This window comes from Narcine bancroftii, chromosome 2 (genome assembly GCF_036971445.1).
Source record: "Narcine bancroftii isolate sNarBan1 chromosome 2, sNarBan1.hap1, whole genome shotgun sequence".
In the NCBI taxonomy this organism is placed as follows: domain Eukaryota; kingdom Metazoa; phylum Chordata; class Chondrichthyes; order Torpediniformes; family Narcinidae; genus Narcine; species Narcine bancroftii.
This window is the reverse complement of record NC_091470.1, coordinates 114,121,201-114,147,652: the sequence shown is the minus strand read 5'-3', so window position 1 is coordinate 114,147,652 and position 26,452 is coordinate 114,121,201. Positions and strand designations below refer to the sequence as shown.

Sequence of the window (26,452 nt, the reverse complement as noted above, 5' to 3'; positions counted from 1 at the left end):
AGAATATTTTTCTTCCACTCGAAAGAGAAAACAATGAAGTTGGCATCCCCTGAACTGCAGCTCTCCCTCGTGTCTCCGAGTGGAATTCTAACCTTAAGTTGGAGCGCTCTCTCTCTCTCTCTCTCTCTCTCTCTCTCTCTCTCTCATCCATTCTAGCTTGCCTCTGCCTCTTCACCACCCCCACCAGAGTCCTTGTCATTCAACTCCCTCCTTAGTCCACCAATCACTCACTGCCTCCTATCTCACCTCTCCCTGCTCCTCTTTATTATTGCCCATCTTCCCTCTCCATCTTGCACCTTGACAAAAGGCTTCGATCCAAGACTTCGGCTCTCCCTTTCCCTCCACAGTTGCTTCCTGACCTGCCGAGAGCCACCAGCAATTTGTTTCCTATTCCAGCCTCTCGTGTCTCTGGAGGCTGTACCCAGCCAACAATGAGCATGGATCTCTGTTCTTTTTCACCTGTCATTTAGAGCATCCATTCTCAAAGGGGACCCTATGGCCCCCTGGGAGCCACAGCCTATTTCAGGAGGGTCACCACTGAATTCATAAAATATTTTTCTGTTTTAAATGTAGTCGGTAGGAGAGAAGTATGGAAGAAACCAACTAAATAACTGCTTCACGGGAAAGGGGGCCCTTAAACTTTGAGCAGAGTCCCAAGGGGGCATTGGCCAAAATGAGGTTGAGAATGGCTGGTGTAGACTCTAGAGCAGGGGTGTCAAACTCAAATTCACGGAGGGCCAAAATTAAAAACTTGGACTAAGTCGAGGGCCGAACTAAATATTTATTGAAAATTTTCAACAACATCTGCATGTTTTCTCTTCTTTCAACATATGTAATGTTAAACTTTAGGATATAACTTTAGGAGGATAATGTTACAGGTCAGGAGTAGGTAGCTCAAGTTCACCCTTTGCTTGACCTGAGGGAAACCTATTTGGTCCCTGTGGAGATGTAGTCAGCATTCACAAGCTGTGTCCATTTTGGCCTGCATCAGGACTCAGCATTTTCTGCTCACTCCTCAGGCTCTAGGCCTCTATTCACCCTCGACCCACCATCCCTCTACCTGACCAGTCCTTTACCCAACCTCTACTCACCCCTCACTCCACTCGCTCTGCCTCTACCCACCCCATCCTATACACGCCCCTCTACTGCCTCTCACCTCAACCTGTTCCTCCCTCTACCCGTCTCTCACCCTCTAATCACCCCTCCCCTACTCGCCCTGCCCCTCCCCTTTTACCTCTTCCCTATCCACCCCTCCTTCTACTCATCCCTCCCTCTAACTGCCCCTCGCACCACCATAACTTCCCCTGCCCATTACTCCTGACCTACACCCTCTGCCCACCCCTGCTTACCCACCCACTCAGGCCCAGCGCGCTGCCGATCAGCCTTTGTGGACAGCCACCATCTCTCTCTTCACATGCAGGGCCGAACCAGCCGTCCCTGGGGTCCGCGCGGGTGCAAGCGCTGAAGGCCGTGGCGACCGGGAGAAGTGTGCTCGCGCTGTGGAAGGGCCGTCCTGTGCCAGTCACGCGGGGCTCGCGCTGCCCGGGGGCCGCGCGCAGCCTGGCATGCCCGTCGCACCGACAGGAAATCACAGGCGCTCGCCCATCCGCCGCACTGCTCGACAGGTGGGAGAAATGACTGGTTGTGCGGGGAGCCTTCCAACTGGCTTTCCGGCTGATGACGTCGACAGACTTCTCGTGTTACAATTTCTCGTGTTACAATGAGGAAGGATGTGCAATGAAGGGGGAGGATGGTAGGGGTGACATTACCAAAAAACAGCATCGGCTCTCGCTGCAGGGCGGGCCACCTCTAATACACTTTTGAAATGATCTTGCGGGCCAAATATAATTATATCGCGGGCGGGCCAGAGTTTGACATGTGTGCTCTAGAGGGTACCTGTTAGGTGGTTTATCTTGGAGTGCTGTAAATTTGATAGGGTATTGAGGAGTCTGAGTTGGATGTACCTGGAAGACCTGAATGATACACAAAATTCCTTTCGGTTTGTCAATGGGTTCATGGACTTTTGCCCGGACAGACGATATCAGAAGCTAACCATTATCTGCAGTCAGAGAACCTTAACTGTACTTTTTTCCCCCCCATTCCAGGGAGCAAGCAATTTGTCAATTGGGAAAAAAACTGGTGCCTAAAGGATATTTTCATGAATTCACAGGATCGGGATGTCATTGGTAGAGCCAACAATTATTGGAGGCTGTGATTGAGACCAAGGAGGCATAAGTCGTATAACAAGCTCTAAATTATTTTCATCTTTAGTTATTTGAGATTAAAGTTCCAGCCATGTTGATAGGATTTGAACTTGCATTTCTGATTTGGTAGACGAGAACTGTAGCTGCTAGTCCAATGTGTTCAAAGTTCCTTTTATTGTCGCATAATAATACATAAAAAATATATTTCAACTTTTGTCTGCCACAAGGTAAATGAGTCACCATGAGTAGAGGCAGCGCACCTTCTGTGTTGACTGTTGTGGTATCATATCACTGCCATATTGGCACCAAACTGTTCGAGATGGAGCTCCCTCATTAACCTACATCTGAATGGGTGCCTTTGGTTGAGTGTGTGACTCACCCCCATGCACAAGCACTAAACATTGTGGAACAGGTCATAAATTAAAAAAATTAGACACACCTCACGGTAACAGGCCCTCCTGACCCACGAGACCTTGCCTCCCAATTACATCAATTAACCAACCACACCTGTACTTTTTGAAGGGTGGGAGGAAACACATGCAGACACAGGGAAAACATACAAACTCTTTTTGCAGGCTTCTGGGTTTTTTTAGTGAATTACTTTGGGGGTTGGAACAGGGTGCTCATACTCACGGATTTCATAATAACATTGAGACACTTGAAGAAGCAGGCATTCATTATCATCAGCCAGTCATCTGAAAGGACAGAAATGCTGTTGTTTTCTCCTTGTCAGGGGAAACAGTGATATGCTGTGACCATTGCAATGGTCATTTTGATTTACTCATGTCTGGGTAAAGGAAACAGGATCATTGCTGTATTTAGATCGTTCGTAATCATTCTAAATGTCATTTTGTTTAACCCTTGCCTGGGTTCTTGGAAGCATTGTGGAAGGCACAAATTTTGTAACCCCTATGCAAGGAAGAGGGTAGCTCTGATAATTATTCATATGAAAACATTTCTCTGGAAGCAACTCCATAAGGATTTGTGAGTTTTGAGAAGTCTGATGACTCGGTGGCTCACATACTTTGTAATTACTTCTGAACATCAGCTTGAAGGTTCTGAGTTTCAACACAGGATTTCTAAGACTGAACTTTGAAATGACTTTTCAGAATTGTGCTAAGCTGTAATGGTTAGGGTGATTTTCCCCCCACACACACATATAGATTTGCACATAGTTGGGGTTAGGTTTAGATTTAAGTAAGATGTTATATTCTTAGTAATTATTAATAAAAATATTGTTTTTAAAATACCATTGTCTTGGTGAATTTCTGTTATTGCTGGTCTATGATGTAACATTCCTTACAGAGCAATGTCTGTAAATCTGAGGCTAATAATGTCTTGAATGTGGGAAATCAGTGATTCTGTGCAAGAGTTTGAGATGATTGAAGAACTTGATAAAGCAGTTTGAAACCCTGGCACTGGAGCCAAAGGGCTAAGATTGAAAGTTTGAGGTGCTGATGTGTCAGGAAGTGTGTCACAAGAGGCGGAGGGGGAAATGTGGAAGAAGATCACGGTCGCGTAATTGTCTGCATTAGCTAGTCGCTGCTGGTAACCTATCCCGGGTGACATGCTAGAGTAGTAGTGTGTGTGTGCGGGTCAGAACTGGGGGGGGTGGGGCTGTGTACACTGTGATGCATGGTGGGCACAGAGAAGGAGGAGTTAAGAGGATGTGGCAGAGAGCCAATGAAAAGATCGGGGGGGAGGAGTTTGGCGTTTGTGGGAAGAAGATGAGTTGCGGTAGTCGAGAAAAATAAATAAGGTTGATTGATTTTTGTCCTGAAGAACGAGTGGGTGTGTTCTTTTGATTGTGTGTATACCGACCGGGTAACTTGTACCCACTACAAGCCCTTGCACCCTTCCCTGTGACCCATCAATCCTGTGCAGGCTGATGGTTTGCTGAGAACATCGGTGATCCAAAGGATAGATTTTCTCTCACTAGCAAAAGATAACGCCCTTTAACTGCTCTGTTCTCTGTCCCCCACATTGTATGGGTGTTGTTCTCCATCCCCTGCACCCAGTTTGTCCTTTTCTCCAAACCCTGCACCGCTTCACAATGTGACTCTGCCCCTCTTACACTGTCGTTTGTTTACTTGCACAACCTGATGTACGAGTTGACTTGCCTGGAAGCACCCAAATCAGCGCTTTTTACTGTAACTCTGTACACACACCATTAAACAATTCAGCATCGGAGAATAAACACATATACTTGTGCACAAATACGTTGCCAATCCACCCCAACCTAATTGAATGGTGAATTTTTCCACCCAAAATAGACTTTATTCATAATAAGTTATTTACAAAAAGAAAATTGTGCAAAGTTTCTTCACATCCATGGTGTCGTCCAATTATTGTACATTGTTGCATACTATTTAGCACCATTGCCACCACTGTCGCACCTTGTCGTTACCCCCCCCCCCCCCCCCACCCTCAGTTTCTTCCTCGGACAGATGGTAGACCAGCTGTTCTCAACCATATTTTGGCTATGACCCCCCCCCCCCATCCATTTTTCTGCAGCTACCATACCATACCATGATGCAGCTGGCCAGGACACTCTCGATAGATCTCCTGTATGTGCACCTGGGTTTGTATGTGAAATTGGACCCAACAATTTAATTTTTAAAAATTTAGACATATAGCACAGTAAGTCCAAGATGCTCAATTTACCCCCCCCCCCCCCCCATTAACCTACACCCCGGTACATTTTGAATGGTGGGAGGAAATCGTAGCCCCCAGAGAAAACCCACGCAGACACGGGGAGGACATACACACTCCTTAGAGATAGTGCTGGATTCGAACCTTGTTCCAGACTAAATCGCTGGCGCTGTAAAGGCGTTGCGCTAAGCGCTACACTAATCGAGTTGCCAATGCAAGATTGGACCCACCAATTTCCTCACCTTCTCAGTTCAGGGGCAGTTGTAGATGAAGAATAAATGCTGGCGTTTCAAGTTCCATCCTCAAACATAAAACAAATAAATCTACAACCTTTCCTGAAGACTCTGAGGAAAGACCAATGACCTCCAGCATCAACTCTGTTTCTCTCTCCACAGCTATTGTCTGATTTGGTTTCTCCATCATTTTAAAAAAAACTGTAATTTTGTCTTATGTTGTAGTTTTACGAAATGTTCTGAGGGTTTCTCCAACAATGTACCACAGTCTTAGCCCAATATACTTGCCAATGGCCCTCTTTCACCCACACTTGGTGTTGCACAGACAAAAGATGATTCCTTGTGCAATGAATTGTGGCATATCTCCTGCGTCGAGCAGTGACTGGACTAGCAAGCAGACCTGCAGTCCAGGAGTGAGGGCATTGGGAAGAAAATTCCACATGAGTGCGGTCAGCCTTTCTGAAAAGATTTCTTGTTTTGTTTTATTATTGGTGAGAATCACACTGAGAATTGTGGACCACATTTGGGCAGAATGAGCTCCTGACAGAAATTCGTAGGCCACAATTGACCCCGGGTATTTTGGTCTTCCACGTGGTCTGGTCAGCTGAAACCCCTCATCCATAGACTCAGCTTTTCCAAAAGTCTTCTGTTCAACATTTACAATCTCGCATCACACTTAATCCCTTGTCTCCCATATAAAAATTTAATGTTGATGTGTAAATTCTTCCATTTTATTCTTGTGTAAGCTTCTTTCTAATGATCTGCCTGGCTTAGTGTAGAATTATTTGTGTTTTTTTTAAATTGCTCTGATTATTTATAGAAATTTATTTTAAATTATATCTTTATTTACTGTATATGTGATTATATATGCTTCATCGAGTACAGGTCAGCCTTCAATACCATTATTCCCTCAGTGCTGGTCGAGTAGCTAGGCCTCTGTACCCCACCCCCCCCCCCCCTCTGCAACTGGATCCTTGACTTTCTCATCAGAAGACCACAGTCAGTACGAATTGAAAACGTCTCCTCCTCACTGATCATCAACACAGACACACCCCAAGGATGCGTGCTAGCCCACTGCTCTACTCGTTATATACCCATGACTGCGTGGCCAGGCACAATTCCAATGTCATCTACAAGTTTGCCGATGACACCACAGTTGTCGGCAGAATCAAAAACGTCAATGAGGAAGTGTACAGGAGGGAGATGGATCATTTCATTAATGACAACAACCTTGTGCTCAATGTCAGCAAAACTAAGGAGATGATTGTGGACTTCAGGAGGTAGTCAGGGAAACATGACCCCAGTCTTCATCGAGAGCTCAGTAGTGGAGAGGGTCAAGATCTTCAAATTCCTGGGTATCAACATCTCTGAGGATCTGTCCTGGAACCTCCACATTGATGCAATTGCAAAGAAGGCTCACTAATGGCTATACTTTGTGCGGTGTCTGAGGCGGTTCGATATGTCACCAAAGACTCGTTAACTTCTACTGTGGAGAGCATTTTGGCTGGTTGCATCACTGCCTTGTACGGAGGCACCAACTCTCAGGACAAGAATAAACTCCAGGGGGGTTGTTAACTTGGCCTGCGACATTACAGGCACCAGTCTTCACTCCATCAAAGACATCTTAAAATAGCATCCTCTATCCCCACTACCCAGGGCATGTCCTCTTCACTCTGCTACCATCGGGAAAAGGTCAACGAGCTCCCAGCAGCACAAGGACAGCGTCTTCCCCTCCACCATCAGATTCCTGAATAATCAATGAACCAAAGACACTGCCTGACTTTTCGTGCTCTATTATTTTTTAAATTTATATTATTGTTGTCAGGTGGTTATAATATGAATATTTACGCTATGAAGCTGCCGCAAAACATCGAATTTCATGACTTGTTCATAACAATAAATCCTGATTCTGATCATGATTGTTTTGTGTATGTTCTCTGGAGCAGGGAAACGCTGTTTCTTCTGTTTGTGAATGTGCCATCAGATGATAGTGAAGGTCTTTGGAATGTATTTTTCATGTTAAACGCACTCTAGAAAGTTCAAAATTCCATATAATGCCATGTGCACAAACCACACAAAATGGTTTTCCTTGATATCCTTGTAAAGATGCACAAAATTTAAGTTGCTTTAGTTAAATTGTCAATCTAGGTAGCTAAGGCCATTTAAATTTAGATATACAGTATGGTAACAGGCCCTTTCAGCCATGCTGCCCAATTACACCCAATTGACCTATAACCCCATATGTTTTGCGGGATGGGAGGAAACTGGTGTGCCCAGAAGAAACCCACGCAGACACGGGGAGAAAGTACAAACTCCTTAGAGACAGCGCGGGATTTGAACCCGGGTCACTGGCGGTGAAACAGCGTTTCACTAGCCACTACACTAATGTGACAACCAATAGGGACAAGAGGATTTGTCAAGAAACAGTCACCTTTATATCTTTCCAGAGGAATAGATCGGGTGAAGGCTGAGAGTCTTTTGCTCAGAGTAGTGGAGTCAATAACCAGAGGACATAGGTTTATGGTGGTGGGGAGGGGAAGAGACTTAACAGGAATCTGAGGGGTACTTTTGTAGACAGCAGATATGGAAAGAGCTGCTGGAGGAGTTGTTTGAGGTAGTACTATTGTAGCGTTTAAGGGGAAAAAAAAACTGGACAGATAGCTGTACGTGGATGTGATGAGATTGAGGGATATGTGCCAAACGCAGGCAGGTGGAACATTTTGGCCGGCACGGGCAAGTTGGGTCGAAGGGCCTGTTTCCTGGTCATATGACTATAACTGATCATGGCCAAAGCCTTTGTTGGGCTCTTGTGTGGAGGTCAGGAGCAAGGTTTGAATCCTCTTCTACCAGGTCTCCTTCGGGCTATGGCGGAGGTCGATACGTTCGTGATCGGGGAGGGATTCAAGGGTTGCGGGGAGAAAGCAGGAGAATGGGGTTGAAGAAGATTGGAAATCAGCCAAGATGGAGTGGTGGGGTGGACTCGATGGGTCGAATGGCCTAATTCTGCTCCTATATCTTCACTTCACTGGTTCAGAGAGTGCACTTGCATATATTTTTAAAAAAACACAAGCTACCAACCTCCCCTCCAAAATCCGAGCTCTCCCAGTAATCATTAAATATTGGTTCTCCATGGCGTTTAGATTTAAGTGCACACTTTATGTACAAGAGCTCTGCCACATGCATAGTCTACAAATTATACTGCTGAAAAACTAGCTCTTGGCAGGAGTTGATGCTTTTAACTTCCTCCTGTATATTATGGATGATAGGAGACTGGCCACAGAGGTAATATTTTATTACAAGTGTTAGGCAGTTGTTTGCCTTGAACTTTCTACTCCCAAGTTTTAGCACCTCCTCCCCTGTGGAACATGCAGAAACCTTTTAGTTGCAACATGAAGTCTAAAAATGTTAGTGCCTTGAACAGGGAGCTGTTGACCTGAGGATGACCTTGGCAATTTCATCCTAGTCGATCAAGCAGTGCAGTCAGGCCGTGCAAATAACTGTGGGTTATCACATTGATAGCAGCACAAGTAGCTGCTAAATTTTAGTGTGTACATGACCGCATGCAAGAAACTGCTATCTTTAAACAACGTTGTCTGGCCAACTCAGAGATTTATACTCCCTTTTGCCCAGGTTTTGGCTAATGCCCAAGCCGTCAAACTTGGTGTGAAACAAGTATACTGTACCAAATAAGGCCATCTTGTGTTATTCAATTCTTTCTTTGCCTATTCCTTTAAGGGCTCAGGCCCGAAATATTGGCGATAGATCTTCATCTCCTGATACTGCAAGACTGGCTGAGTTCCCCCAGCATTCTGGGGTGTTCTTGCTTTACAGGCAGGCCCCAGGTCTATGAATGTGTGACACGGACAACTCATACTTCTACACGCAGCTTCCACAGTTCATCGGCTCAAGGAAGGAGAACATCGTCTGTCATTCTAAGTTGCTTCAAGAAATTGACTCCAGTGGATTTAGATACATAAAAAGGTTAAATATATACTCTATACCAAGGCTAACGCTAAATAAGAACCATTTGTCCCTGTTCCGACTTACCTACAAGTTCGACTTAACGACAGATGTAGGAACGGATCTCATTCGTTACCTGGGGACTGCCGTTATTCAATTTATTTGACCTTTCCCTGTATTCGATTTATTTGACCTTGCCCTGGTCTTTCCTCATTGCCCTGAATAACAAGTCCTTTCCAGATTGTGGACAATCTATTTTTGAAAGATGTTCCTGAATTTTCTTGCCTGGCCTTTCCAACCACTGAGTTTAGAAAATCAAACGATGCTTTAATTTTCAATCTATTTCATCTGGGCAGTGCCAGTCAGGCCAGCATTTATGCCCATCCCTAATTGCCCTTGGCAGGGATGTGGTGAGCTGCCTCTGGTTCCAACATTTCTATCATTCTCTTATCTTGTACAGTTTCCTTTGGTCATCAGAAACTGTAGTGGAGCTGGTGGAGCCACTGCCTCACAACGCCAGAGGACAGGCACAGAGCCTCAGAAAATGGGGAGACCAGTCCCCACTGAAGAAGGAAAAGCAGAGGAAAATGCCCCAAGGACGGTGACCATAGTGGCGGACCAGCTGCAGCTAAAGAACTCACACAGGCTGCGGGAGACTGGCACATGAGAGCCAGGCATTGGAACGAGGATTTGAGAGAACGCGGAGGGCTCTTGAAGGGCCTGAAAGCTTCTTGATCATGTCTGAGGTTTGGATCTGGGCTTGGGTTGTCGATGATTGTGTGGCCACAGAGGCTGCGGGAGTTCTGGAAGCAAATCCGTGGACACAGAAGTTGGGATGGCAAAGGAGAAGTTATTGAGGGGGAGGACATGCCCTGGCAGCTGGAGGAGGGTGGTGGTAAAGGAGAACTGGTTGGATGTATTGCCCAGAAAGAAGCAAAGGGCTTTGAGGCCTTCGATATGGGGGTGGAGGTGTATAGGGATTGGATGTCTGTGGTAATGTGAGGCAATCAAGTTCAGGGAACTAGAAGTTGTTAAAGTGATGGAGGATTTTTTGGGATGAGTCAGTGATTGTGGGGGTGGCAGTGTGGGAACTCTCTTTTACTTCTCTCTGTCACTGTTAGGGGTGCCAGGCAATTTCTGCTGATGGTGAATCTTTGTCCGCCTTACAGTAGACTAAAGACAGTTTTGTGTAATATTATATTTCAATTTTATTACATGGCAATAAATAGTATCTAATCTGATATGAGCATTAACTCCCAGCCCTCCACCCCCCGCCAAGGGCCAAGTCATAAAATTAAGTAAGAAATCAAAATCTTATGCTTACAACATGAAGACAGATTTGCCTCCTCAACACTGAGGGTGGTTTATAAATGCCTTCTCCTCCACATATGGTTGACATATGGTGTCGCATGGTGTGTACATGGCAGGGGCACGAGGCACCGTGTCCAAACTGTGGGACCTGTGTGCGGGACTGGGGTGTGTGGCGTTGTGGGTACGGGGAGTGGCGCGTGGCATCACCGGGTCTTGCCTCTGAACTTCATGAAAAGCAAATGCTTGCACAGCTTCTCCCCTCCCATCCATCCACTTCTGCTACTCACTGGGGTCAGTCAGAAACCCCTTGCACAAGTGCTCCACTGAGATATCAACATGATTTGAAGAGCTGTCAACTGAAACCTCTAAGATTCTTGATCTGCGAATGATTAATTCAAATCCTAGGTCAAGGAGTGAGAGTAAAATTTTACCAGGGGTGCGGGCTGACAGTCATATCTATACTTTCCCATCAATGTACATTTGTTACATTATCCCTGTGGCACTTCATCCCCTCAGTGCCCAGTAATGGGAGGACTCTGGACTGTCTTCCTTCCCCGCGGCGCCCTCGCATTGGCCGAACCTTAGGGCGTCCCTCAGCATGTACTGCTGCAGCCTGGAGTGAGCCAATCGGCAACATTCCCGCACCGACATCACTGTGTGCTGAAAGACCCACAGATTTTGGCCAGAACAAAGGGCATCTTTCACCGTGTTGGTGGTCTTCCAGCAGTTCTGGATGTTGGACCTGTGTGTAGCCCCGGGAACAGCCCATAGATTGGAAAGTCCTCGGAAACACCGCTGTTGGGGATGAACTGTGACAGGGACCCTTGCACCCTTTCTCCCAAACTTGTCGTGAATCTGCATTCGGCCAACTGTCTCCACTGATGGAAGTATTTAATGGGAGGTATTAGTAGGATAGGTGGCCAGAATCTATTCGCTGTGTAAAAGCGCCATTTACTGGAGGATGTGCATTAAAGGTGAAGGGAAGGTTAGGGGAGATTTGTGTGGAAAATATTTTACGGAGTGCTGGGTGCTTGGCATGGGTTGCCAGGGGATGTGGTGGGAGCAGATACAAAGTAATGTTTCTGAGTCTCCAGTGGGCACGTGAATATGGTGGAGGAATTTTTCTTTGATGGGGATAGAATTTAGCATAGAGGTGTGGGCTAAAGGGCCTGTTCTTATGCTTAACTCTTCTGTCCAAAAGGCTCAAAAGAATCTGTTATGCTGTACTGGGTTAGAAAAGGACATGAAACAGCTTTTGGAAAAAGTTTTTGTTATTGTTGTATAACTACTCACCAAGATTAACATGAACCTTTTTGAATGTTGGTTGTAATTTAACAATTTGTCCATGAGTCACAGCATTCTGGAGCTTTTTGACTGCAATTTCTGTTGTTTTCCCACTTTATTTTGAACCCCCCCCCCCCCCCCCCTGTTTCTGGTAGATTATGCATGTACAATTACAGCCTAGTACACAGTGTTGAGTGTGTGGGGAGGTGTGTGTTGGTGGGGGGGTGTCTCATGGCGTGTACATGGCAGGGGCACGAGGCACCGTGTCCAAACCGTGGGACCTGTGTGCGGGACTGGGGTGTGTGGCGTTGTGGGTACGGGGAGTGGCGCGTGGCATCACCGGGTCTTGCCTCTGAACTTCATGAAAAGCAAACGCTTGCACAGCTTCTCCCCTCCCACCCACCCACCCTTCTGCTACTCACTGGGGTCAGTCAGAAACCCCTTGCACAAGTGCTCCAATGAGATATCAACCTGTTCATTTTCTCATCTCTTATGATGGTAATGAAGCCCAGTCTCTTGACAGCAAAGCAAGGATCTTTTCCATTTTAAGTAAGAATGGTCAACTCAGAGGTACCCAAGGTAAATGAGATTTCCCCCCACATTACAAGCAAGCCATCCAGTGGCTGTGCGAATTGGACATTTGTGGTGTCCATTGCCATTAAGGAAGTTCCTGCACAGTCTCACTCATCACATGAGACTTTGGAGTACGATGTAGGAAAATGTGAAGTTATTTATTTTTTTGAAAGGAAGAACAAGAAAAACAAAATCATTTAAGCAGAATATGCTGATCAAGTAATATTGTCCAAAGGGATCTGGGTCCTAATTCATGAAAAAGGAAAAGTTATTATGCAATGCATTAGGACAGCCTTCAGTACAAGGGCTTAGAAATGTAAAGGTAATGAAGGTTTGAAACAACTTTGTAGGATGTGGTTACAATTTCTGTCTCCATTTATAAGGAAAGATGAGGACACTGCAGAACCTGTTGATTCCTGTCATGTCCAGGGCAAGTGGACCACCCTTGCTTCATTCGTCCTTTGCAGCATCGTAGCTGATCTGATAGAAGACCAGCGTGACGGGGGTAGGATCAAACACTGCAGCGAAGTATGAGTTCTTCAGCCCATGATATTGTGTCAATCTGTCCATCCCTCCCTCACTGCCCATAGCCCTAATTTTTCTTGGGAGTGAAGAACAGCAGGATATCAGATCGCTGCTGACTGAAGTCTGAATTTCCTTGTTGGCCCCTCCCTTGCTCTGAAGTGGAGATCCAGAGGATGTGTCCATTGATTTCACTTCATATGCTGGGCATCTTCCAACTATCCTCTTTTCTCACCCTCCCCTCCCTTCTCCGCAAACCCGAAACTGCCATGAAATTCAACCACAGCCTTGGTTAGTCCCAGAGTTGGCACAGCTAAATGTGCCCTCCCCGGTGTTTCAGCTGCATTCGGTTTTGATTTGAAGTTGTCCATCAGATACAAGTGCAATTCACCAACGATCTGCAAAAGCAGATGGGAATTTTATATAGTAAATCACAGAATTCTGTGGTCACTGTGGGTGAAGTAAAAAAAAAAAACACACAATGCTTGAGATTTTATGTACGTTTATTGCCAAGTAATTTTTTAATATAACCATATAACAATTACAGCATAGAAACAGGCCAGTTCGGCCCTTATAGTCCATGATGTTTTCCACTAGGTTAAACTTTACATTAGAAATCAGTAAAAACACAAGGCTGGAGAAACTCAGCAGGTCAAACAGGGTCCTTTTATATAGCAAGGGTAAAGATACTGAACCAACGTTTGAACATATCTCCCTCCCCACCTACATCCGCAATACCTCGTATGTCCTCAGTGATTTCAAATTCCCTGAACTGGACTGCCTGATTTTACATTCTCTCTCACTGGAAATTAGCTCTGCCTATAACTTGGACCTGTACTGAAGATAAATTAATCCCCATGAAAAACTGCATTCATTGCTGGTTTGTGAGGTTCCAGTAATTAATCTTTTGGGTGTGCACTCACTAATGGATGTGTTTTTAAAAGCTTTTGAATGCTGCTAATTATGTACCTCAAGATAAATCTTCAAATTCTTGTGGGTTTATTTTCAAGCCATTTTAAGTTATTTAAAGTTATGTTCCTGAGGTGATGGGATGAACAAACATTAAGATACCCAGTTTCTGTGGAAATGTCCACATTTCATTTGGGTCAATCCAACTGCAGTCTTAATTACAATAAAATTAATTTTTGTACACAAAATCGAATAAATTTTAATTCAGGGATGCAGCATGGTAACAGGCCTTTTGGGCCTACAAGCCCTTACCGCCCAAATACACCAATGTGATCAATTAACCCAATATGTCTTTTGGAGGGTGGGTGGATCCCACACAGACAATGGGAAGAATGTACAAAATCCTTAAAGACAATGTGGGATTTGGTCACTGGCACTGTAACAGCATTGGGCTAACCATGCCGCCTGCTCCATTAACCGTTCCTCCTGCTTTAATTCTGATTACACAATATTCTATTTAATGTTATGCTGTAAATTGTTGATTCAGCTGACTCTTGCAAACTGCGACAGACCTTCAGTTATGCCTGGGGTGTAGGTTCCACTCACCCACATCACCACTGGTAGTACATTTATGTATAGCTTGGTAAAGTGTCCCAACCTGACACTCTGGTCATTTCTTTCCACAGATGCTATCTGACCCACTGATTCTTTCTTGCTTGCCCACCACTAGCTGGGTTCCAAAGGAATGCCCAGCCCGCTAAGTTTGACATTGATGCATGTCTCTCCATGTCCACAACCCATCACATCTGGACCGTTTCCTTGGGTTGCCATGTGTTGAAAGAGAAGCAGGCTTAATGTTTCAGGTCAAAACATTAAGTTCAAGTTTATTATTGTACAAATGAAGATGTGTCCCTTACTGGATAATATTCCCTAGTGGTCATCCTCCATTATTGTAACTGAGGGGGACCGTATTAACTCGAGAGAGGATCAATCTAATTAATACTGAAACGACAGTGATTGTAGAACCTAGTCCTATAAATCTAACTACATAAACAACCAGATGAAACAACATTTCTCTGGATCATGGTCAACACTGCCCATAGATTCAGCCTGGTTTGCTGAATATTTCCAGTGTTTTGTCTTTATTTTCAATTCCCAGCATTTGCTGTTTTCCTGATTTGTTTTGCCCCATCCCTGATTTGTCCCAATTTCTCCTGACTGAACCTTCCACTGCCTCAATCTTGCTTTGAAGAATATAGCGGAGGACTTCACCTCGTTAACTTTCAGAAACCTGCTTAGAGGTTTGATGACAGCCCTGAGTGTTTTACCACAAGAAAATGTTTTACCAAGGATTCCATCTCCTTCCTGCATTTTCAGAGCACTTGGGACCCTTTTTTTTCCATTCTTCGTAAATGTTCAGAGTCCTTCCATATCACAGGAACCACTTTGAAGTTGGCAGGTGAACAGCATTCAACAGGGCTGAAGAGATTGCGTCCAGTCCATAATGCGATTAATTGAAATTCCCCGCGCTCCACTTATCAAGCGTGGTGCTCAAAAGTTCGTTGACTGACTGGTCTTGTTTGGCAAAAATATAACTTGTTTTGATGCTTTGCTTCACTACCTAAGCAGGTCTTTTGTTGCTTGTTAACGAGGCACAGTGGAACATTCACTGAATGCGCTGATGAGGTTCACTGATGTGTGATTCAACGAAGGGAAAGGATGTCTAGGATGTGTGCAGTGGCCTAATCACCAGTCACTAATCACGTGTTTTAATCACAGGAGTTTCTTTGGGCATTGGGGCAGCAGGGAAGGCAATGTGGAGGTAAACTCTGGGGCAAAATCTTATGTATGTCGTACATAAAGTTATTTCCATTCACCATCTTGGAAATGAGTTTAGTAATCCTGTCAGCGATTTAACCTGAATTCTCTCTGACATAATGATATCTGGCATGGAGCCTGTAGAGTAAGTGTATGACCAATTTTCCCTTTTTGCAGTATATTTTTAACTTGGTTATCTGTTGCCAAACTGGTATATGCTGTTCTTGATAGACTGCATTCTTGAAGGCCTGTGTGTTACACAAGATGAAATGAGAGCAGAATGGTACATGAGCTGATTGAATCCCCTGTCCCAGTGCATTTGCTTGGTTTTGTGGTGGCCTCTACAACTTTGACACGCTGTGTCCAAACACGCAACACATGGGGCTAAACTGCGATACCCCTCAGTAAAAACACAATTAGACTGAGCAGCAGGACACCAGAAAGGTGGAGAAGCACGGGGGATGACCCTGCACTTCAGGTGACCACAGCAGCGGACCAGCGAGGGGCTCAGTGGCTGAAGGACCCGCACAGGCTGCAGTCGACTTGCGGTCGAAGGACCCACTCAGGCTCATGGAGACTGGGAACAAGGTATCGAAACCGAGATTTGAGAAGGTGCTGAAGGCAAGAAAAGCCATGGCTCTGAAGGGTTCCTGATTGTATCGGCGGTTTTGACCTGGAGTAGAGTTGCCAATGGGTCGAACAGGAGCCTGTCCGGCTGCGAATCTAGACACTCGGTATCTGAAGGGACTCTCTTTTGCTTCTTTTTCTGCTATTGGCAGGGGTGCCGGGCAATGCTCATGGCGACTCTTTGTTTGCCTTATGGCAGATGAATGTTGAAGTACATCAATTTTTAAAAAATTTATTACGTGACGATAAAAGGAACCTTGAAAGTGTCAAAGGAATTTCTGTTCATGTATCTAATGCTGCTGAACTCAACAATCTATTGAAAAGTTGTTTTTTGCAAAATGTCTGGTTTTATTTTCTGGTTTGATTCACTGAATATAATTCTCAAAAAAAGAGCCCAACCATTGTTGGAAGATTGAATTATGAAGGTATAGGTGTATGTTCCTCTGAACACACAAGACAAATGGATGACCTGATTGAGAAAACTTTAGGACACTTGCACTTGGGTTCACCCGTTGGAACAGACAGGAGACCATGTTGCTACAGAGTTTACAGGGGGCAAGTGGCAACAGAGGAGGTGGTGGGTTCCACAGACATGATGCCTCTGAAAGGTCTCCCTTTGCTTCTTTTTGTTGTGTTGTTGGGGGAGCCGGATGAGTGGCCCCTCTTTGAGGCCTTTATGGGCAAACAAACATTTTGTGTGTTATGTACATGTCAATAGAGGAACTTGGGAAAGCCCTGAGCTCATGTAAAAGTCAGCCCCCTCCCTATTTTTGGCCAAAAATCTAGAATTTTACATGTAAAAGTCGACCCCAGTCTCACTGTGGCCCCCAGTGGCTTCATCATGGACTCTCGCCTCACCCCCCACCCCCTGTCAGCTGCCCACCCATCGGAGCTCTCGATGGCTTCAACGTGGACTCTGGCCTCACCCCCAGCTGCCCGTCCATCAGAGCTCCCGATAATGTTGATACTCACTGTGGTCCTCACCTCTCCTGTGGTGAGGCGTGCATTTTGATATGCAGACTCCGTACTGTCACTTTAATTCATTTTGGTCTTTATTCGTCGATAGGGCTCATTTGGACTACTGATACAGTGGTTTGGATTCTCGTGTGAAATTCAGCCCTCAAAAGTCGTATCCATGTATTAGTCAACTCCATAAATTTAACATTAAAAATTATCAAGAAAATTTGACTTTTACACAAGGATCAAGGAAAAGTCGAAGTGGCCTTTTCTCCCCTTTGAACCTTACCCACTGTTCACGGTTTGTCCATCAGATTCTGTCCTCCCCATCACCCTTTTGTATTGAAATCTAGTCATCCTTGTGTGAGTTTGTTCTTTGGGCCCATTATACCTACTACAGTGAGAAGTGTTCTTCTGCAAGAAGTCTCGCGTATCTCCAGCCACCATCACTCTGAGATTTAATTTGGACGTACTGCACGATAACAGGCCATTTCGGCCCACAAGTTCGTGCCGCCCAATTAACCTCCACCACCCCCCCCCCCCGTACGCACTCTACATGTGGGCCTGATGGCCACCCTGAAAAACATTCCTCCACTCGGCTTAAACAGACATCCTCTGATATTTGCTGTTGTCAGTCACTGCAGGGAATAAGTGCTAGCTGTCCACTCTGTCTCAGCCCCTCTGCATCTTGTATCCTTCTGTTAAGCCACCTCTCAACCTTTGATGGCCCATCTCATTGCCCAATGATGCTGTCTACTTGTTGCCACGTATCCTACATGCAGCAGTTGGTACTAGATTCTCAGCTGAAGCAGCAATGTTTTGATGAGAATTGTTCATTGTCATCTGCACTGAGACACAGTGGGAAAAACTTTGTTTTGAATGCTATCCATGCAAGTCAACCCTTACTTAAGCACAACATCAAGTACAATATAAAGCAAGAATGCGGAGCATAGTGTTACGCAGAAGAAGTTCAGTCAAAACGCCACAGTTAGCTCAGTGGTTAGTGCAATGCTGTTACAGCGCCAGTGACCAGGGTTCAAATCCGGCGTTGTCACGAAGTACATTCTCACCATGCCTGTTGGGTTTCCTTTGGGTACTCCCGTTTCAGCCCACCCTCCAAAATGTAGGTCAATTGGGCGGCATGGGCTCGTGTGCTGGAAGGGTCTATTTAAAATAATTAAAATAGTGAAAGGGCAGCAGAATAATTGAGTTGAGATACAAGCAGGTAGGGCAGTTGTCGTCAATGTCAGGAGATCTGCTGGGAGCAGTATGCAGAGGGGTTGTGTGAGACTCTATGTAAATCGGTATTCTTTCATGTGCAGACTCAATGGCAGAATAAATATACGTTTGGAAGCTGTGGAATGAGGCCGCTTAATTCTGTTCAGACAGCTATACTCCGCTGAAACAGACATTTCACATCTCAGCACTTGATCCTTCAGCCTTCGGCTCCATGATACTTTGTCAGTGTTGCTGTGGGAAGAGGACTTTCTGCCAATATCCATTTCACTGAAGGTTAAATTTTTATTTCCTGGAAATATAAATTTCTCAGCTTTGGGCTGCACGACTTTAATGTTCTTGGCTATCAACGACGCAGCCACACAAATGTTTATCAGTGAATTTGTAAACTGAAAAGAAACATCTATTTTCCTCCCCTTGATCTGTTTTCAGGGATTTACTGGCAGTATGTTGTGCACAATATGGATCAGGTTCGAGACCTTTTTTCTTTTGTTTGCAGTGTGTGAAATGATCTGTTCTGTGAAAACTGAGCAGGCCTGTGGTCTTGCTATTTGTGGCAATGAGCAATGCTGGTTTAACTTAGATTAGTTTATCAACAGCCAAGTTGCACCATCTGTTACTGCTTTGTCTAACATTGAATTCACTTTTACTTTGTAATTAAATTCCACTGGCCAAGCCTTTCTATCAATGTACAATTCCTTCACGTTCAAAATGGTCGCACTTGCATGGTGTCTCTCACCAATGCATCATTTGATATCCAATGGAGAAGTTCTGCCGAAAAGATCCGACATTGAAGGATTAACAGGAGACACAATACAGGAGATAACTTCTCCGTTCTTCAATGAGTTGGTGCCTGGAAATCTTTATGTCGGCCTTGTAGAGGAGAAAGTCCTCGGTTTAAAATCACATTCTCAAACATGATCTCTAATATAACATGGAAATCTACTGCAAAGGACAAACATGATGGTGGAGAAACTCAGCTGTCCAGATGGTTCACTTTACATAGCAGAGATAAAGATACATAATCAATATTTCGGGCTTGACCCCTTCATCAAGGTCTGAGCAAAATGTGGGCAGGTGCCCGAAATGGGCAAATAGCAGAGAATTGTTTCGATCCATTGACCTCTGGGTTATGGTTGGCAAATAGCAAAGAATACAGGCCTTTTGGCCCACAGAGTTGTGCTGACCCAATAACAACAGCCTAGAATTTCCCGACTGCATAACCCTCCATTTTCCTCAGTTCCACGTACTTACCCAGTCATCTCTTGAAGGGACCTCTTGTCCTTGCCTCCACTACCGTTGCCAGCAGTGCATTCCATGCACCTATCACTCCCTGTGTAAGGGAAAAACTACTCTTACATTCCCTCTCCCCTGTACTTACTCCCAAAGATCTTGAATCTATGCCTCCTGGTGTTGGCCATTACAGCCCTGAGGAAAAAACCTCTGGCTGCCCACACAATCACTCCCTCTCATCATCTTCTTCACCTCTTTCAGGTCGCCCCTTGTCTTCCATTGGTCCAAGGAGAAAAGACTAAGTTCACTCAACCTATCCTCACAAGGCCTGCTCTCCAATCCCGGCCACATCTTGGGAAATCTCCTTCGCATCCTCTCTACGGCATCCACATCTTTCCTGTGATGAGGTGACGAGAACACAATATTCTTAATAGGGTCAAACCGAGGTCTTGTTTCACTGCAGCTTACCACATGGTAGCCCTCCCTCAGGACCACACACAGAGTGACAGCCAAGGGTTTTGTGTTGAAACTCCAGAGTGGGACTTGAACCTGGAAACTCCCTGATTGAGGAGAAATGGTGGCCACCTGCAACTGCACTTGCCTTGTGGCACAGCCACTGAGGCTACTCTGTTCATCAGATGGTGCAACTTGTCAGATAGCCAGCATCAGTTAGATCTACACAAAAGTGCAGGAGAAACTCAGCAGGTACCTTGCTCATGCCTTGGTGAAGGGCTCAGGTCCAAAACGGTTATATATTGTTGTGTCCTATGGACACTGCGTGACCTGCTAAGTTTCTCCAGCACTTTTGTGTATTTACTGCAATCACAGCATCTGTAAACTTTGTTTCACACGCAGTAGATCTAGATGGTTCACTCATGAGTAAAAATTATCTCTTGATCTCACGTTCTACTTCGTCACAGCTCTTGCACTGTTTGATCTGTATTTTTCTCTAACACAATATTCAGCATTTCTGTTTTATTTTTGCACCTACGTGTTAAATGAGAGTTGATCTTTAGAGGACCCAGCACACTGTTTGCTGTGGTATGACATCGAAATCCTTGGCAAATGGTTACTGATGTGTGATGGAAAGTGTGCTGCCTGACTTCATCACAGTCTGGTATGGGGACACCTGAGCGTAAAGCCCTGCCAAAGGTAGTGGACACAGCCCAGGACACCACAGGTAAAACCCTCCCCACTGTCGAGAATATCTTCAGGGATCCACACCACCCAACACACGCTCTGTTCTTGCTGCTGCCATTAGGAAAGAGGTCGAGGTGCCACAAGTCTCGCACCACCAGGTTCAGGAACAGCTGCTCCCCTCCACCGTCAGACTCCTCAACAACAAACTCAATCAGGGACTCATTTTGAGACTCTTGCACATTATTTATTGCTGAATGTTTTTTTTTCTGTATTTGCATAGTCAGTTTATTTATATTTCTTTGTTTACATTTTTCTTTTTTTCTGAATATCTTTGGTTGAGTACAATTTTTTGCACTACCGATAAGTGGTAATTCTGCCTGGCCGCATGAAAAGGAATCTCGGGGTTGTATGGGATGTCATGCATGTTCCCTGACAATAAATCTGAACTTCCCTAGATTGCATGCAAAACAAATTTTTCATCATCTTGCTATACATGACAATAAATCAATGAACAATTCAATCCAGGAGGTGTCTTGTTAGAGGGGGATGGCCTTGCCTGGGTAAAACTAAGAAAGTACGGAGCAAAAGTGAAATCTGCTGGAGGAACTCAGCAGGTCAAGCAACATCGGGGGGGTGGGGGGGGGGGGGGGGGGAGGGGGAGAAGAAGAATGGTCGACAACTTGGGCGGGAACTCTTCATTGTGACAGTTCCAGCCCAAATGTTCGATGATTCTTCAACCCTGATGTAGCTCAACCTGCCTACTTCTTCCATCAGGTTTTGCTCCAGACACCAAACCCTGGTATTTCTGTAAGAAAGTAACAATCTGATTTTTGGAGTGCAGAGTGGACATCCTTGACTTGGATGTGTACCAATTTGCTGGGCATTTCTCTGCAGCATTAAACTGAGGCTTGTGCCAATTGTTGGTGATTCCCTTGGCCCTCTAGGGTGGGAGTGTTTCTGATGGAGCAGTGTGCTGCAGGGAGAAAAGTTGTCTATTCACCCGCTGAAGCTGACCACCTTCAATACAATCATGGCTGATCTACCCAGGCCTCATCTCCTTTCTGTGCCAGACCCTTTAGAATTAGATGCACAATCTTTCAATAAGATTTATCTACTTTCTAAAGGTTCAAAGGTTATTTTAATGTCCTGTAATAATGCATTAAAAACGTCACGTACATGATGTTCTTCAACATTTGTCTGCTGTAAGGCAAATCGAGTTGCCGTGTGCATTGCCCTGCGCCACAATAGGAGAAAGAGAAACTAAAGGGGGTCTTTTCAGAGATTCAGAGGATTGTGGATTCGCCTCTGCCGCTTCCGTAGCCGCACAGACTCCTGTTCAATTCATCAGTAACCCAAGCTCCAGATCCAAACCTCCGATATGATCAGGAAGCCTTCAGTGCCTGAAGCCCTTCCTGCCCTTGGTACCATTCCGAGTTTTGATAACTGATTCCCATGAGCCAGTCTCTCAGAGCCTGTGTCAGCCCTTTGACTGCAAGTCGCCCGCAGCCTGTGTGGGTCCTTCAGCTGCTGAGCCCTTTGGTGGTCCACTGCCGTGGTCACCAACCTATAAGGTCTTCACCTATGTTTTTCCTTCTCAAGGAGGGAGGGGGTTCTCCCATTTCTGGTGTTCTGCGTCAGTCTGCTGCTCCCCCAGAGTCTGCAACCCCTCATAAGACACTGCCTGCCAAGCACAGGTGCAAACATCTTGGGCACAAATCCAGAGGTTTCATGATTTAAAGAGAGAAACCCCAGCAGCTCCTATCTTCTCTTTGGCTTGGCTTCGCGGACGAAGATTTATGGAGGGGTAATGTCCACGTCAGCTGCAGGCTCATTTGTGGCTGACGAGTCCGATGCGGGACAGGCAGGCATGGTTGCAGGGAAAAATTGGTTGGTTGGGGTTGGGTGTTGGGTTTTTCCTCCTTTGTCTTTTGTCAGTGAGGTGGGCTCTGCGGTCTTCTTCAAAGGAGGTTGCTGCCCGCCGAACTGTGAGGCGCCAAGATGCACGGTTTGAGGCGATATCAGCCCACTGGCGGTGGTAAATGTGGCAGGCACCAAGAGATTTCTTTAGGCAGTCCTTGTACCTCTTCTTTGGTGCACCTCTGTCACGGTGGCCAGTGGAGAGCTCGCCATATAACAAGATCTTGGGAAGGCGATGGTCCTCCATTCTGGAGACGTGACCTACCCAGCGCAGTTGGATCTTCAGCAGCGTGGATTCGATGCTGTCGGCCTCTTCCATCTCAACTACTTCGATGTTAGGGATGAAGTCGCTCCATTGAATGTTGAGGATGGAGCGGAGACAACGCTGGTGGAAGCGTTCTAGGAGCCGTAGGTGATGCCGGTAGAGGACCCATGATTCGGAGCCGAACAGGAGTGTGGGTATGACAACGGCTCTGTATACGCTAATCTTTGTGAGGTTTTTCAGTTGGTTGTTTTCCAGACTCTTTTGTGTAGTCTTCCAAAGGCGCTATTTGCCTTGGCGAGTCTGTTGTCTATCTCGTTGTCGATCCGTGCATCCGATGAAATGGTGCAGCCGAGATAGGTAAACTGGTTGACCGTTTTGAGTTTTGTGTGTCCGATGGAGATGTGGGGGGGCTGGTAGTCATGGTGGGGAGCTGGCTTATGGAGGACCTCAGTTTTCTTCAGGCTGACTTCCAGGCCAAATTTCCAGGCAAACCTCAATGCAAAGCTCGAGGATGCAATCCGCCTCACGGACTCGTCCCCTGAAACCCTCTGGGATCAGCTGAAGACTACCATACTGCAATCCACTGAAGAGGTACTGGGCTTCTCCTCCAGGAAAAACAAGGACTGGTTCGATGAAAACAACCAGGAAATCCAGGAGCTGCTGGTAAAGAAGCGAGCTGCCCACCATGCTCACCTTGCAAAGCCGTCCTGGCCAGAGAAGAAACGAGCCTTCTGTCGTGCATGCAGCCATCTTCAGCGCAAACTCCAGGAGATCCAATATGCGTGGTGGACTAGCCTCACCAAACGAACCCAGCTCAGCGCGGACATTAGCGACTTCAGGGGTTTTTACGAGGCTCTAAAGGCTGTGTACAGCCCCTCACCCCAAGTCCAAAGCCCACTACGCAGCTCAGATGGCAAAATCCTCCTCAGCGACAAGATCTCCATCCTCAACCGATGGTCAGAACACTTCCAATCTCTTTTCAGTGCCAACCGCTCAGTCCAAGAATCCGCCCTGCTCCAGCTCCCTCAACAGCCCCTAAGGCTAGAGCTGGATGAGGTCCTCACCCGGGAAGAGACATATAAGGCAATTGAACAACTGAAAAGTGGCAAAGCAGCAGGTATGGATGGAATCCCCCCAGAGGTCTGGAAGGCTGGCGGCAAAACTCTGCATGCCAAACTGCATGAGTTTTTCAAGCTCTGCTGGGACCAAGGAAAGCTGCCTCAGGACCTTCGTGATGCCATCATCATCACCCTGTACAAAAACAAAGGCGAGAAATCAGACTGCTCAAACTACAGGGGAATCACGCTGCTCTCCATTGCAGGCATAATCTTCGCTAGGATTCTCCTAAATAGAATAATACCTAGTGTCGCCGAGAATGTTCTCCCGGAATCACAGTGCGGCTTTCGCGCAAACAGAGGAACTGCTGACATGGTCTTTGCCCTCAGACAGCTCCAAGAAAAGTGCAGAGAACAAAACAAAGGACTCTACATCACCTTTGTTGACCTCTCCAAAGCCTTCGACACCATGAGCAGGAAAGGGCTTTGGCAAATACTAGAGCGCCTCGGATGCCCCCCAAAGTTCCTCAACATGGTTATCCAACTGCACGAAAACCAACAAGGTCGGGTCAGATACACCAATGAGCTCTCTGAACCCTTCTCCATTAACAATGGCGTGAAGCAAGGCTGCTTTCTCGCACCAACCCTCTTTTCAATCTTCTTCAGCATGATGCTGAAACAAGTCATGAAAGACCTCAACAATGAAGACGGTGTTTACATCCGGTACCGCACGGATGCCAGTCTCTTCAATCTGAGGCGCCTGCAAGCTCACACCAAGACACAAGAGCAACTTGTCCGTGAACTACTCTTTGCAGACGATGCCGCTTTAGTTGCCCATTCAGAGCCAGCTCTTCAGCGCTTGATGTCCTGCTTTGCGGAAACTGCCAAAATATGCAGCTCCTATCATAGGCCGTTTAAAGCAGTGGTTCTCAACATCTTTTGCCTGAGGCCCCACTTTAATTTTTCAAAAAAGTACACCCCACCATTGCTGGGAGAAAAGTTATATATTCAAAAGAAGTTTTAATTAAATCATTTACTGCAAGTGTATTTCAATGCAATTAAGGTTGGGAACACATACTTCATATTCAACTACTACTACTTCAATATGTCAACCATCTCACACACACATTCAGCAATTGTCGTCACTTCAGTGGGAACCTTGCCCCTGTCGCTGGCTGCAGATTTTTTATTTGAGGGACTAATTTTGTTAGTTTAAACCTTAAATCTCCACATTTTGTAATTTCCAGTGGGTTTCTCTTAGTTTGTAGCAAATCACTAACAGCACTGAAGCCACATTCTACTAAATAAGACAATGGAAAATGTATCAATAGTTCCCTTGCTAAAGTAGTTGAGTTTGGGTATTTATTTTCAATTTCGTTACCCAGCCTCATCATGGTTCCTTTCACTTTGAATGGAGTTTTTACAGATTCATCATGTTGCAACTCAGAGAACTTCTCTTGGTATTGGACTGGAACTTTAGATAAGTCCACCAGCAAGAGGGAAAATCTATCATTGAAGTCAGTAACCAACATTTTCAAATGGTCAACAGTGATGTTTATAGCACAATTAGTTACCTCACACTTATTCAACCAATGGAATTGACTGAAATTTCTTGCAGAAATATTCCTTTGGCATAATTCTAGAAGTGTCATGAATCCAAATATTTTTGTATTTGCATCAACGAGCATCATATTTGCTATTTGGAGTTGCTTGTTCAATGTACTTAGTTTCTCAAAATGTCTGTCAAGTGACTAACATAAGCTTTGCCATCTTGTTTGCAAGAGCTTCACTTCAGGTTTGTCCTTCAAAAACTCGCTGTGGAGATCAAAGAGTTTCCCTTTGACAACCACCTTACTTCAGTGTGAAGCAATAATCTCAAATGTGCTGTATTTTTATTGACATAAAACTACTTAAACAGATGTTCACATTTGGCATGAGCTTTGATGGCATTGATACACTTTATCACTGAATACAGCATCTCGAGTAGAACAGGGAAACTTTCTTGGCAACTAAGTTCTGTTGGTGGACAACACAATGGACAATTAATACGTTTGGATTTTTGTCCATTAATTTTAAACATCCTATATATTTACCCATCATAGCAGGTGCACCATCTGCAGCACAAGATATAATCTTTCCTTTTGGTATTTCATTTTCATCCAAATAATTTTTGAGCTTGCTGTAGGTATCAACTGCAGTAGTGATTGTTTCTAGTGATTCACAAAACAACATCCCTTCTTGAAACTCTTCCTGATCAATATATCTCACGTTTGCCAATAACCGAGCCTCACTGTCGCATGATTGAATCAAAGGAAGAAAATTAACCCTAAAAAAACATGAAAAAAAACTAGTGCAGTTTCTGACATTTTTTTCATCAAAACTGCTCTCGCCTCGTGTTTAACTTTCAGGGGTCCCTATTTTTTTTCCAATTTTGGCATTTTCCCCCTGGTGCCTGGGGTGGATCTTTCCCCTCCCCCCCCCCCCCCACCCCCAATCAATATGCTAGTGCACAAAGATACATACAAATACAGGTCTAATTCATGACTGAACTGAAAA

General features: G+C 45.3%; 1 protein-coding gene across 2 annotated transcripts in view; it reads left to right on the top strand.

The window, feature by feature from the left end:
- The window catches only part of LOC138754166 (G protein-coupled receptor kinase 5-like), a 167,136-nt gene that overhangs the window by 18,961 nt on the left and 121,723 nt on the right, over window positions 1-26,452 (top strand). The window lies entirely within an intron of this gene.